Below are 14,016 nucleotides of genomic sequence, written 5' to 3'. Positions count from 1 at the left end.
GAATGGATATACGAATGTGGTACACATACGCAACGGAGTATTATTCAGCCTTAAAAAGGAAGGAAACTGACACATGCTACAACATGGGTGAACTCTGAGGACATAATTTTAGGTGAACTAAGCCACATCGTTCAAGGATCAACTCTAAAGTGTCTCAGTGTGCAACTCTTTCAGTTCATGCTGCTTGGAGTTCATTAAGCTTCTTGGATGTATAAATACATGTCTTCCATCAAATTTAGGAAGTTTTCATCAATTACTTCATCAAATGTTATTTTTGTTCCTTTCCTTCTTTTCTCTTCCTCGGAACGTCCATGATATATATATGTTGGTATGCTGGTGGTATCTCATGGCCCTGTTAATTTTTCTTCATTCTTTTCTCTTTCTGGGCTTTCAAGCTTGATAAAGACCAACTGACCTATTTTCAAGTTCACTGATTCCTTTTACTGCCTGCTCAAATCTGCTACTGAAACCTTCTAGAGGATTTTTGAGTTCAGTTATTTTATTTTCAGCTGCAGAATTTCAGTCTGGATCCTTTTTTTAACTGCTATGCCTTTTCTGACATCTCTACTTGGTGAGACATCCTTTTCTTGGTTTTATTTTTTTGACCACAGCTTTCTTTAGCTCTTTGAATATATTTAAGAAAGTTGATTTAAAATCTTTTTCTTATGATTCCTAGGCTTTCTCAGGGACAGTTTTTATTAATTACAGTCAATCTTTGAACAACGTGGATTTGAACTATGCAGGTCCACTTATATGCAAATATTTTGCAGTAGTAAACACTACAGTACTGCATGTCCATGGCTGGATGAATCCAAAGATGAAGAGAAATCACAGAAATGGAAAGCTGAATACAAGTTATATGTGGATTAACCCCCACACTGTGTTTAAGGGTCAACTGTACTTTTTCCCCCTGAGAACAGCCATACTTTGCTTCTTTAAGTGTTTCATAATTTGTTGAAAATTGGACATATCAAATATAGTGTGGCAATTCTGGGTATCAGATTCTCCCTCATCTGGAACTTGGTGTTGCTGCTTTTTATGGATTATTGTTTGATACTTTTCTAAGCTTTTTCTGTAAAAAGTCTTTATTCTTTGTTGCGTGTGGCACTGAAGTCTGCGTTCCCTTAGCTTAATTCTCAGCTATTATTTTGACAGTTTCCTTAAACACTTGCAGTAAAAAAGAAAAAAGAAAAAAGAAAAACAACTTCTCTCAGTCTGTTCTGATTTCCTCTATGCTGAAGCACTCCAACACTTAGCCAGATCCTTTACAACACTGCCTTAACCTTCACTTACAGCTTGTGCAATGCAAAGCCTGAAAGGTCAGCCAGAAATGAAAGTTTAGGGTCTTCCTCAGCCCTTTTCTGAGAATCAGTCCAGCTCCGGGCATTTCCAGTATAAACAGGGAATTTCTCAGTATAAGGAGGACCTTTAACAGTCCTATTCCCCATGTTATGTCCTTTCTCAACTGCTTCCTTCCCAAGCTTTTTGGTGTGTCTGTTGTTTATCCTAACTGTCATCCCTAGAATCAGGCTGCTGCAGCCAATACTTTGGCCATAAAATGCTTTTGCCAAACAGGGAAGTTGCCTCAGCCCAGGGGAAGCTCCTAGTTGAGTAAATCAAAGGGAAGCCCCTACACCAGTCCATTAGGGAGCTGTCAAACGGGCTGAAGTACTTAATAACAATTTTTAAAGAGTAAGATTTGTATTTGCACCCTCTATAAGTAGGAACCTGCATCAGGAGTGTGATCTGTCATTTTCAAAGCTACTGCAGATTGGGGGACAGTTAGGCACTATTTAAGATACTTTAGTGCTCTCCTACTGTAGTATAACAGCTTTTTACTTCAGTAATCATTCCCTTTTTTTTTTTAAGTTCTAACTAGGTTCCAGAGCTTTACTAAAGTTGATTCTGACAGATTTTTGCTAGATTATTAGTTATTTTTGTGCAGAAATGGAGCCCTGGCATTCCCTACTTGACCATTTATGGTAGCATCACTTACAAATGTTTTATATGTATAAAAAAAAGTATCTGATCTTTGATTATGCTGATTGCCGATTTCAAATACAGATTCTTTACCATACTGAGCCATTGCTGTTCTACTCTAACCCAAAGAAAGATATCTAATTCGGAATAGATTTTTAATTTTTATTCCCAAATACCTTTTTGGAACCTATGGAAATGACTGCAGTTCTCCTGTTAATATAAAACTTATGTTTATAAATTTCCTAATACTGAACTATCTGCTTTGCTGGCTTAAGCCCTACCTGTTCATGATGTTATTTTATAAAATATGATGCTGAGTACCAAATATTAATATTTATTTTAAGCACTTTTCATTCATATTTGCCACATTAGATTCCTTTTTAAAAATATTTGTGTGTGTGTGTGTTAAGAACACTTAGAGATCTGCCCTCTTGACAAAGGGTACATTTCTTTTTTAAGTGCACAATGCAGTGTTATCAACTATAGGCACCATGTTGTGGAGTAAGTATCTCTAGAATTGGTTTATCTTGTATAACTGAAACTATATACCCACCGAACACCAATTCGCCATTTCCTACTCACCACAACCCTGGTAACCACCATTCTATTCTTTTTCTGTGAGTTTGCTATTTTCAAAATCCCATGTAAGTAGAATCAAAGTTGTCCTTCTGTAACTGGCTTATTTCACTTAGCACAATGTCCTCCACATTCAACCATGTTGTTGCATACGGCAGGATTTCTTTCTTTTTTAAGGCTGAATAATCTTCCATTTTATGTATTTACCACATTTTCTTGATCCACTCATCCATCAATAAACATATAGGTTGTTTCCATTATCTTGATTATTGTGAAATCTTAACTATTATGAATAATGCTGCAATGAACATATGAGTGCAGACATGCCTTCAAGATTCTAATTTCAATTCTTTTGAGATATATACTCAGAAGTAGGATTGCTGGATGGTATGCAGTAACCCTAGTTTTACCTTTCTGAGGAACCTCCATACTATTTTCTACAGTGGCTGCACAAATTTACATTTCTTCCAACTGTGCATAAGTATTTCAATTTCTCTAAATCCTCTCCAACCTTTATTATCTTTTGGCTCTTTGAAGCAACCATCCTGATGAGTGTGAGGTGACATCTCATTGTGGTTTTCATTTGCATTTCCCTGATGATTAGTGATGTTGAGTATGTTTTCATTTACTTGTTGGACAGCTGGATATCTTTGGAGGAATGTCTATTCAAATCCTTTGCCCATTTTTAAAATCAGGTTGGATTTTTTTGGGTTTTGTTTGTTTTTTGCTACTGTGGTTGGTTGGGAGTTCCTTATGCATTCTGGGTATTAACTTCTTTATCAGATATATAGTTTGAAAATATTTTCTCCCATTCCATAGTTTGCCTTTTCATTCTAGCAATAGTTTCTTTGCTGTGCAGAAGCTTTTTAACTTGACATAATCCCAGTTGTCTATGCTGTAACCATAACATGTTTTATGTAAGCCCCAAGATAGCCACAAAGAAAATATCACAAAAGATAAAGAGAAAAAAAAAGGAAAGCAATCAAAGTATGTCCCTACCAAAAAAAAAAAAAATTGCAAGTCACAAAGGAAGATAGTTATCACCGGGAAATCTGATGCCTTCATCTCACAGGAAAATACTATTTACATTTTCCCCAACAATTTTGAGTCCCTTTACAGATTTAAAATGTTGATTATCTTGCCTTCCAATAATCACTGGTGACCTGAGGGCGGGTGGTTAGCTATGACTCCCCAGTCATAGGTAGTCCTGGCCTATTGGAGGAACACAGACCCACTAGGTTGCTGCTGGACCACACTTACCCACTTGATACGTAATTCTAGCTGAAATTCCAATTTCCAGTGGCTCTAGTGGATGGCTCATTTCTCCTAACTATAGCTCCGTAAAGGAAGTGAAAATAATTGACCTTGGACCCACCTGAGGAATGGTGTGGAACTCTAAAGGGGGTTAGAGACACTCAGGTTGACACCAGCAACGTTAGAAGATGACATGTGGTGATACAATCACAATATCTGGCTCTACCCGACTTTGGAGGAGGTCACCAATGAGATATTGACCTACAACAGCCCAATTAACAAATCATCACGTGGGGCAGTCAGCAGGCAGACACAAAACTCTAAAATGCAGATGCCTGCTACTGTTGGCCTTACTCTGTGCCTTTTATGTCATCTGGGTCATAAATCTTCTATTCACCCCCAGAGAGGCTACGCTAAAAAGTTACTGGAAGCTCACAGCACTCACCTATAAGTGAACCCCAGGATAGGAGGATGATGCATGCTGGAAGTCAGCCTCAGAGGGGCTGTGCCCAAAATGCCACAGATATGAATACTAGCTGGGTGTTCAAGCCCTCTATCTTAAAAGGAACAAAGGGCACAAATGCTTAAAGGCTACCAGCCACTACACTGCTCTTTTCAAATGGCTCCCTCTACCTGCAACAACATTATTGAATGACAATGCCCCAGGCCATGATGGTACCAAACATAATGATCTGAGAAATGACAATACCTCAGCCCATGAAAGCTCGAGATACAACTTCATCCCAAATGCTGCCCCCGCAGCCTTCTCTGCTATAGAAGAGCTGACATCCGAGAAGACATGATAGCTGGTTATGCTGAGCACTCCCCAGGACTTAGTTGCTGAACTCAATGCTTGTTTATCTAAATTCCCTGCTGATGATTCCATTCAGTGGCATTTTGTGGAGTTAACTGTGTTTGGCCAAAGGCTCCTTTGCTTACTATGCTTGCTACTCAAGGGTGCGGCAGTACTGTGACTGCCAGGCTACTTTCCACTACAACTTTGAATTTTGATAGACCAAGGTATATATTGAGCCTCATAACCTTATGGGGGCCTGATTAAATGCTTCACTTAATTGCTTGCCCTCACCACACCCAGTAGACCGATCTACATTATGCAACCTACTGAGGGTTAGTGAATTTAATTTCTGTTGGGAGGACCAGTCCCTGGCTGCAAATGCTACCATCACCACAGCACCCACCTCCCAACCCCCCACCCCATACATATACCCTCCAGGACTGCAGCCACAGGGTCATCTCCCAACCACTCCAAGGGGACCTTTTCCCACTGTCACCACTCAAGGTTCCACAATCCTCTCATTTAAGCCCACCAATAGTCTTAATATTTTTATGCAACAAGTAGAAAATAGAGCTCATTTTTTGGGCTGCTTTAAATGGTAAGTGTGCTATCAGACTCAACAAATGCTTTTTCATGAGTTAGTGGCCTATCTGGCTGATTTCTTGCCCCTGTCCTATTTGGCGAAAAGAAGGCACCCCATGCATCCCTGTGGCTTGCCTGGCTACTCTCTATGGTGCTCAAATGCTCCTCTGCAACACTTTGCAAAACAGTAGGTGGCATCTGGCAGGAGCCTCGACACACCCTTTATAATCCTTCATATTTGCCCAGGCACCAACACATTCCACCTGTGACACCACATGGATAAATATGACCTGTATCATATCCCAAGGAGCACAATTTCCCTGGTCTTAGGCCTCATGCTTAACTGCCTGAGGGGACCTCAACTCACTTGGGCATCCCAATGTGACAACAGTTAGTGTCCACCATGGGTCCAGTAACCTGGAGCCATCACACATACACGGTTCCCCATATATGCACTTCTCCTTTCCTCAACTTCCAGTGGAGGCAAAGGGGTTTGCCCCCTTGCCTTTCCCCCTCAGAAAGTCCTGTCTGTTCATATCAAGGTACTTTAGTCTCCCTGGGACTACCTTTACGTATCATTGAATAGGACTCCCAACTGTCTCTTTCTGCCCTTTCATATCAAAAGTGTGCAGTTTTCATCTCTGCTACATTGGGAGTGGGTCTGCTATTATCCCTCATGGGAACTGGGTTAGTTTAGGCACCACCACAATGGGCATGCAACAACAAATTATTAAGGCAAACACCAGTCTGTCAGCCACCCAGGCTGAACACTCTGGGCTGTTACATACACCAGAGCCCAGCGTTAATTGCAACAACAACATGATTCTTTAGGGCAGACGGTTTTGAAAAACCATTTAGCTTTAGATTACGTACTGGCCAAGGGATGGGGGGCACTGTAAAGGGCACCTCTTTCTGCATCAACATGAATAATTCTGGACAAATTCAGACAAATTTACAAAAGATGCCCCAACAGGTACAAGTATTCCATAATCTCACCCAAGTTTTAGATCAAATACCTACCTTAATCTTATCCATGGGCTTTGATTTATTTTCTTGGCTGGACCCTCAAAAATGGAAGGTGATGGTTACAGACAGGATTTCAAACTATCATTTGTTTATTGGTATTGTTGAGAGTGGCATTTTTGCTTTGCTCAGATGTTTCATGTGCTGGGTGACCAAAACCCTGCCAGCGGCTTTTAATATCTCCACCATCTACACAGTGCCCATGATTTTCCCTAAAGACTAATAATGCCTAGGCATCACAGGGTCAATTGTGATGAGAAAACAGCTATTTTGAGTTGCTACGTAAGCGCTTTACAGTATGACAACCATGCTCACACCCAGAGTCTGGACAGTTAGATAAGGACCTGAGCTTAGGATTCCTGACACAAGCTCCTGCTTGGTTTTTCCAAGGACACCTTTTAAAATAACCAGTTAGAGTTGAACTCATGAAAAGTTAGCCAACTCTGCCCCAAATACCTTACAAGTAATAGGTGCTTGCTACCCTGCTCTCTATCTTCTACTCACTTGTGACCTAGGGCAGAGGAATGCCCTCCCCCTGGCTCACTGTGCACTTCACCCTGACTTTTGGGACCTATAAGTAATAAATTTTGTGACTTTACTTCCTTGTATGAGTGTACAGACATTATGCCTTCAATCAAAATGAACCCAGGGTTTGCTCTTCCCTCAAGTGAAAGCTCAGATGCTAAGAGAGCTGTATGCTGACCCCATGTGGATGGCTTGTGCCTTCTCATTCAGAAAGGCATAATGTGAATACTCTTCATTTAATATATGAGCTACAGGCCCCACAACACAGCATACTTACAAAGCAAAAAAAAAAGCCACCTGAAGAGACAGAGCAAGCATCAAAACCAGATATGGCAGAGATACTGGAATTATGAGGCTGGGAATTTAAAACAACTATAATTAATATGCTAAGGGTTCTAATAGATAAAGTGGAAAGCATATAAGAACACAGGGACAATGCAAGCAGAGAGATGAAAATACTAAGAAAGAACAAAAAACAAATGCTAGAGACCAAGAACACTGTGACAGAAATGAAGAATGCCTTTGATGGGCTTATTAGTAGACTGGACACGGCCAAGATAAGAATCCTGAAGCTAAGAGTATCTCAACAGAAACCTCTGAAACTGAAAAGCAGAAAAACAAAGACTTTAAGTGGGGTAGGGAGAAAGGCAGAACAGAACATTAAAGAACTCTGGGAAAACTGCAAAAGGTGTAACATACAAGCAATGGGAATACCAGAAAAAGAAAAGAACAGAAGAAATATTTGAAACAACAACTAAGAATCTCTCCTAAATAATATCAGACACCAAACTGCAGGATCAGGAAGTTCACAGAACACCAAGCAGAATAAATGTCAAAAAACCCCACAAAAAAACCCTATCTAGGTACAGCATTTCAAAGTACAGAAAATCAAAGATGAAGAAAAATTCGGAGATTTTAACAACACGTTAACATCATTAGACAGATCTTCCAGACAGAAAATAAATAAGGCAACAGAGAAATTAAATGATACAACAGAAAAATTAGAGTTGGTGGATATTTTCAAAGCATTACACCCCCCAAAAATAGGATATACATTCTTTTCAAGGGCACATGGAACATTCTCTAGGATTGATCATGTACTTGGGCACAAAAGAAGCCTCAACAATTTTAAGAAGTTAGAAATTATCTCAAGCATCTTTACTGACCACAATGCCATGAAACTAGAAATCAACTACAGAGAAACAAAGGAGAAAAAAAGGAAAGCATAGAGATTAAACCACATGCTATTTAAAAACCAATGGGTCAATGATAAAATCGAAGTTGAAATTAAAAAATACCTTGAGACAAATGAAAATGAAAACACAACCACACAAAAATCATGCGACGCAGCAAAGGCAATGCTAAGAGGGAAGTTTACAGCAACACAGGTCTTCCTCAAAATAAATAAATAAATAACAATCTCAAATAAACAATCTAACCCACCAGCTAAAAGAATTAGAAAAAGAAGAGCAAAAAACTCCAAAAGGCAGCAGAAGGAAGGAAATAATAAAGATCAGGGAGGAAACAAGTAAAAGAGATTAAAAAAAGCAATAAAAAAATCAATCAAACCAAAAGCTAGTTTTTTGAAAGAGTAAGTAAAACTGACAAACCTCTGGCCAAACTCACAAAGAAGAAAAAAGAAAGAGCACAAATAAACAAAATAAGAAAGGAAAATGGAGAAATTACAACAAACAAAATAGAAATACAGAATATCATATGAGAATATTATGAAAAACTATATGGAACCAAAATGGATAACCTAGAGGAGATGGACAAGTTTCTGGAAACATACAGTCCACCAAGACTGAATCAAGAAGAAACTGACCACTTCAACAAACCAATCACTAAAAACAAAGTCGAATTAGCAATAAAAAAAAAAACCTCCCTACAAATAGAAGTCCAGGACTGGACGGCTTCACCAGGGAATTCTACCAAACATACAAAGGAGAACTCATACCAGTCCTTCTCAAACTCTTCCAGAAGACTGAAAAGGAGGGGAATATTCCCAAACTCATTCTATGAAGCCACCATCACCCTGATACCAAAACCAGGCAAAGACACTACCAAAAAAGAGAATTATAGACCATTATCACTGATGAACATAGATGTAAAACTCCTTACCAAAATATTAGAAAATAGAATCCAACAGCACATAAAAAAGATTATACATCATGATCAAGTGGAGTTCATCCCAGGGACACAAGGGTGGTTCAACATATGCAAATCAATCAATGTAATACATCACATCAACAAGAGAAAGGACAAAAACCACATGATCATCTCAATAGATGCAGAAAAAGCACTTGATAAAATTCAACACCCATTTATGATAAAACCTCTGGGTTTAGAGGGAACATATCTCAACATAATAAAAGCTATATATGACAAACCTACAGCCAGCATAGTACTCAACAGTGAAAAACTCAAAAGCTTCCCACTAAAATCTGGGACAAGACAAGGCTGTCCACTATCACCACTCCTATGCAATACAGTCTTGGAAGTCCTAGCCACAGCAATCAGGCAAGAGAGAAATAAAAGGGATCCAAATTGGAAAAGAAGAGATAAAAATGTCACTATATGCAATGACATGATACTATATATAGAAAACCCTAAAAGGTCCACACAAAAACGACTAGAACTAATTGAAGAACTCAGTAAGGTAGCAGGTTACAAGATTAATGTTTAAAAATCAGTTGCATTTTTTTACACTAATAATGAATCAAGAGAAAAAGAAAGTAAAGAAACAATCCCCCTTTAAAATAGCACCCAAAGTAATAAAATACCTAGGAATAAATCTAACCAAGGAGGTGAAAGACTTATACATAGAAAACTATAGAACATTGATTAAGGAAATTAAAGAAGACTTAAAAAATGGAAAGATATCCCATGCTTCTGGATTAGAAGAATCAATATTGTTAAAATGGTCATACTGCCCAAGGCAATCTACAGATTTAATGCAATCCCTATCAAATTACCCAGGACATATTTCACAGAACTAGAACAAATCATAATAAAATTTATATGGAACCACAAAAGGCCTAGAATTGCCAAAGCATTACTGAAGAAAAAGAAAGAGGCTGGAGAAATAACTCTCCCAGACTTCAGATAATACTACAGAGCTACAGTAATCAAAACATCACGGTATTGGTACAAAAACAGACATATAGACCAATGGAACAGAATAGAGAGCCCAGAAATAAACCCACAAACTTTTGGTCAACTAATCTTCAACAAAGGAGGCAAGAATATACAATGAAATAAAGACAGTCTCTTCAGCAAATGGTGTTGGGAAAACTGGACAGCAGCATGTAAAGCAGTGAAGCTAGAACACTCCCTTACACCATACACAAAAATAAACTCAAAATGGATCAAAGACTTAAACATAAGACAAGATACAATAAACTTCGTAGAAGAAAACACAGGCAAAACATTATCTCACATACATTTCAAAAATGTCCTCCTAGGGCAGTCTACCCAAGCAATAGAAATAAAAGCAAGAATAAACAAATGGGACCTAATGAAACTTACAAGCTTCTGCACAGCAAAGGAAACCATAAGTAAAAAAAAACGACAACCTACAGAAAGGGAGAAAATTTTTGCAAATGAAACTGACAAAGGCTTGATCTCCAGAATATATAAGCAGCTCATACGACTTAATAAGAAAGAAAACAAACAACCCAATCCAAAAATGGGCAGAAGACCTAAACAAGCAATTCTTCAAGGAAGAAATACAAATGATCAATAGGCACATGAAAAAGTGCTCACTATCACTAATTATCAGAGAAATGCAAATCAAAACTACAATGAGGTATCACCACACACCAGTCAGAATGGCCATCACTCAAAAGTCCACAAACGGTAAATGCTGGAGAGGCTGTTGGAGAAAAGGGAACCCTCCTACACTGCTGACAGGAATGCAGTTTTGTGCAGCCACTGTGGAAAACAGCATGGAGATTCCTCAAAAGACTAGGAATAGACTTAGCATATGACCCAGGAATCCTGCTCCTGGGCATATACCCAGAAGGAACCCTACTTCAAAATGACACCTGCACCCCAATGTTCACAGCAGCACTATTTACAATAGCCAACACATGGAAACGGCCTAAATATCCACCAACAGATGACTGGATAAAGAAGAGGTGGTATATTTATAAAATGGAATACTATTCAGCCATAAAAATGACAACACAATGCCATATGCAGCAACATGGATGTCCCTGGAGAATGTCATTCTATGTGAAGTAAGCCAGAAAGAGAAAGAAAAATATCATACGAGATCACTCATATGTGGAATCTAAAAAAAATGAATACAGAAATAGACTCATAGACATAGAATACAAACTTGTGGTTGCCAAGGGGGAGGGGGGTGGGAAGGGACAGACTGGGAGTTCAATATCTGTAGATAGTGATAGGCATATGTAGAATAGATAAACAAGATTATACTGTATAGCACAGGGAAACATACAAGATCTTGTAGTAGCTCACAGTGAAAAAGAAAGCGACAATGAATATATGTATGTTCATGTATAACTGAAAAATTGTACTCTACACTGGAAATTGACACAACACTATAAAATGACTATAACTCAATTTTTAAAAATGTAAAAAAAAAAAGAAAAACTCCTGAAAGAAGTCAGAGGGAAAAAAAAACCTTATCTAAAGAGGAACAAAGAATTACTTCCAACTTCTCAGAAACCATGCAAGCAAGAAGAAAACAGAGTGAAATATTTAAAGTGTTGAGAGACAAAAACCCATGAACTTAGAATTCCATGCCCTCCCTATGCAATTATCCTTCAAACTGAAAAAGGAATACTTTGTTAGACAAACAAAAGTTAAGAGCATCTGTTGCCAGGAGATCTGCTATGCAATAGTTGTTAACAAAAATACTTTAGAGAAGAGAAAATACAGGTCAGAAACTCAGATCTACATAAAGATAGGAAGAGAATAGAAGAAAGAATAAGCAAATGTTAAAAAATATCTTTTTTCTTATTCTTAATTGGTCTAACCGATAATAGTTTGTTCAAAACATTGCTTGTGTATATGTATGTATGAAATGAGTGGCAGCAATGATATAAGGGACAAGAGAGGGAGGAATTGGATTTTGTTATTAGAAGGTACTCATACCTCATACTATCTATGAAGTGCTATAGTGTTAATTGAAAATACACTTGGACTAGTTGTAAATATATTTTACAAATTCTAGAATAACCACTAAAAAGAGTTTTAAAAACAAGGATAAACAGAACAGACTTCAAAGAAAGGACATTATCAGAGATAAAGAATGGCACGCCATAATGATGAAGGGGTCAATTCTACAAGACAAAACAATCCTTAATGTGCATGTGGCTAAGAAAAGTGTCAAACTACCTGAGAAAAACTGAGAAAGCTGCAAGAAGAAATAGATAAATCCATTATCATAGCTGGAGACTATAACCACCTCTCCATCAGAAACAAACAAATCCATCAGGCAGCAAATCAGTAACAAATAGCTGACCTCAATATCATCATCAATATACTGGATATAATGGACATACATAAACTACTTCAGCCAAAAACAGCAGAATACACATTCTTCTCAAAGTCGTATGGAACATTAACCAAGACAGGCCACATTCTGGGCCATAAACACACCTTAACAAATTAAAAACAAAAAACAAAACAGAAATCATACAATGTCTGCTCTTAGACCACAAAGGAATAAAACTAGAAATCAACAAAGATAACTGAAAAATCCCAAAATATGTGGAAATTAAAAGACTTCTAAATAAAATATGAATCAAAGAAGAAATCTCAAGGAGTTTTTAAGTATATTAACCTAAATGAAAAAGAAAAGACAACTTATGAAAATTTATGGGATGCAGCGCACAGAAGGAAATTTACAGCACTGAATGCAAATATTAGAAAAGACGAAAGGTCTAAAAATCTGTATTCCAAATTTCCACCTTAGGAAACTAGAAAAAGAAGAACAAATAAGTCCAAAGTAAGCAAAAAAAAAAAAAAAAAGGAAAGCAAAGAAAAAAAAAAAAGAACAAAACCAAAACCTGGTTTTCTTGAAAAGATCAGTAATATCAATAAGCCTCTAGCCAGGCAAACTGAAAAAAAAAAAAAAGGGCATAAATTACTAATATCAAAAATCAAAGCAGGGATATCACTACAGGTCCCATGGACATTAAAAGGATAATAAAGGAATACTATGAACAACCACATAGCCACAAATTTGACAGCCTAGATGAAATGGACCAGTTCCTTGAAAGATAAAATATGCCAAAACTCACACAAGAAAAAAAATGACATTCTGAAATAGGCGACTATTTATTAAAGAAATTGAATCAATAATTAATAACCCTTTAAAAAAGAAAGCACGAGGCCCAGGTGGGTTCATTGGTAAATTCTACCAAACATTTAAGGAAGAAATTATACCAATTCCCTACAAACTCTTTCAGAAAATAGAAGCAGAAGGGATACTTTCTAATTCATTCTATGAAGCCAGCATTAGCCTAATAAAACCACCGGGTAAAGATATTTCAGAGGGCGGGAATATAGACCAGTATCTCTTCTCCTGAATACAGATACAAAAATCCTCAATAAAGTATTAACTAATCAAATTCAACAAAGTATAATCATATGCCATGACCAAGTGAGATTTATCCCGCATATGCAAGACTAGTTCTCATCATACAAAAATCAATTGATGTAATCTAGCACATCAAAAGCCCAAAAAGAAAATCACGTGATTCTATCAATAGATGCCCCCCCCACCAAAAAAAGAATTTGAAAATCCAACACCTATTCATGATAGAACTATCAGTAAACTAGGAATAGAGGAAAACTTCCTTAATAAAGAATATCTGCAACAAACCTATAGCTAACATCATATTTCATGGTAAGAAACTAAAAGCTCTCCCACAAAGATGAGGAATGAGTTAAACATCACCACTCCTTTTAAACATCATACTAGAATTCCTAGCTAATGCAATGGACAAGTAAAGGAAACAGAAAGTATACAACTGGAGAAGGAAGAAATACAACTGTCTGTGTTTGCAGATGCCATGATCATCTATGTACAAAATCTAAAAGAATCAACAAAAAAACTCTAAGAACTAATAAGCAATTACAGCAAGTTGCCAAATACAAGATTAATATACAAGTGAACTGCTTTCCTATATATCAGCAAAGAATAAGTGAAATTTAAAATTAAAAACACAATACCATCTACATTAGCACCCTATAAAATAAAATATATGAAAGAAATCAAAGAAGAACTAAACAAATGGAGAGAT

The 14,016-nt window shown here is 37.3% G+C and overlaps 1 protein-coding gene and 1 long non-coding RNA gene across 4 annotated transcripts in view; one reads left to right on the top strand and one right to left on the bottom strand.

The window, feature by feature from the left end:
* ALMS1 (ALMS1 centrosome and basal body associated protein) overlaps positions 1–14,016 on the bottom strand; it is a 139,946-nt gene that overhangs the window by 71,908 nt on the left and 54,022 nt on the right. The window lies entirely within an intron of this gene.
* The window catches only part of LOC116669035, a 37,890-nt gene that overhangs the window by 7,189 nt on the left and 16,685 nt on the right, over positions 1–14,016 (top strand). The gene's annotated exons all lie outside the window — the stretch shown is intronic.

This window comes from Camelus ferus, chromosome 15 (assembly GCF_009834535.1).
Source record: "Camelus ferus isolate YT-003-E chromosome 15, BCGSAC_Cfer_1.0, whole genome shotgun sequence".
Taxonomy (NCBI): domain Eukaryota; kingdom Metazoa; phylum Chordata; class Mammalia; order Artiodactyla; family Camelidae; genus Camelus; species Camelus ferus.
Note: the sequence above shows the minus strand (reverse complement) of the source record. Positions and strands in the feature narration are given on the sequence as shown.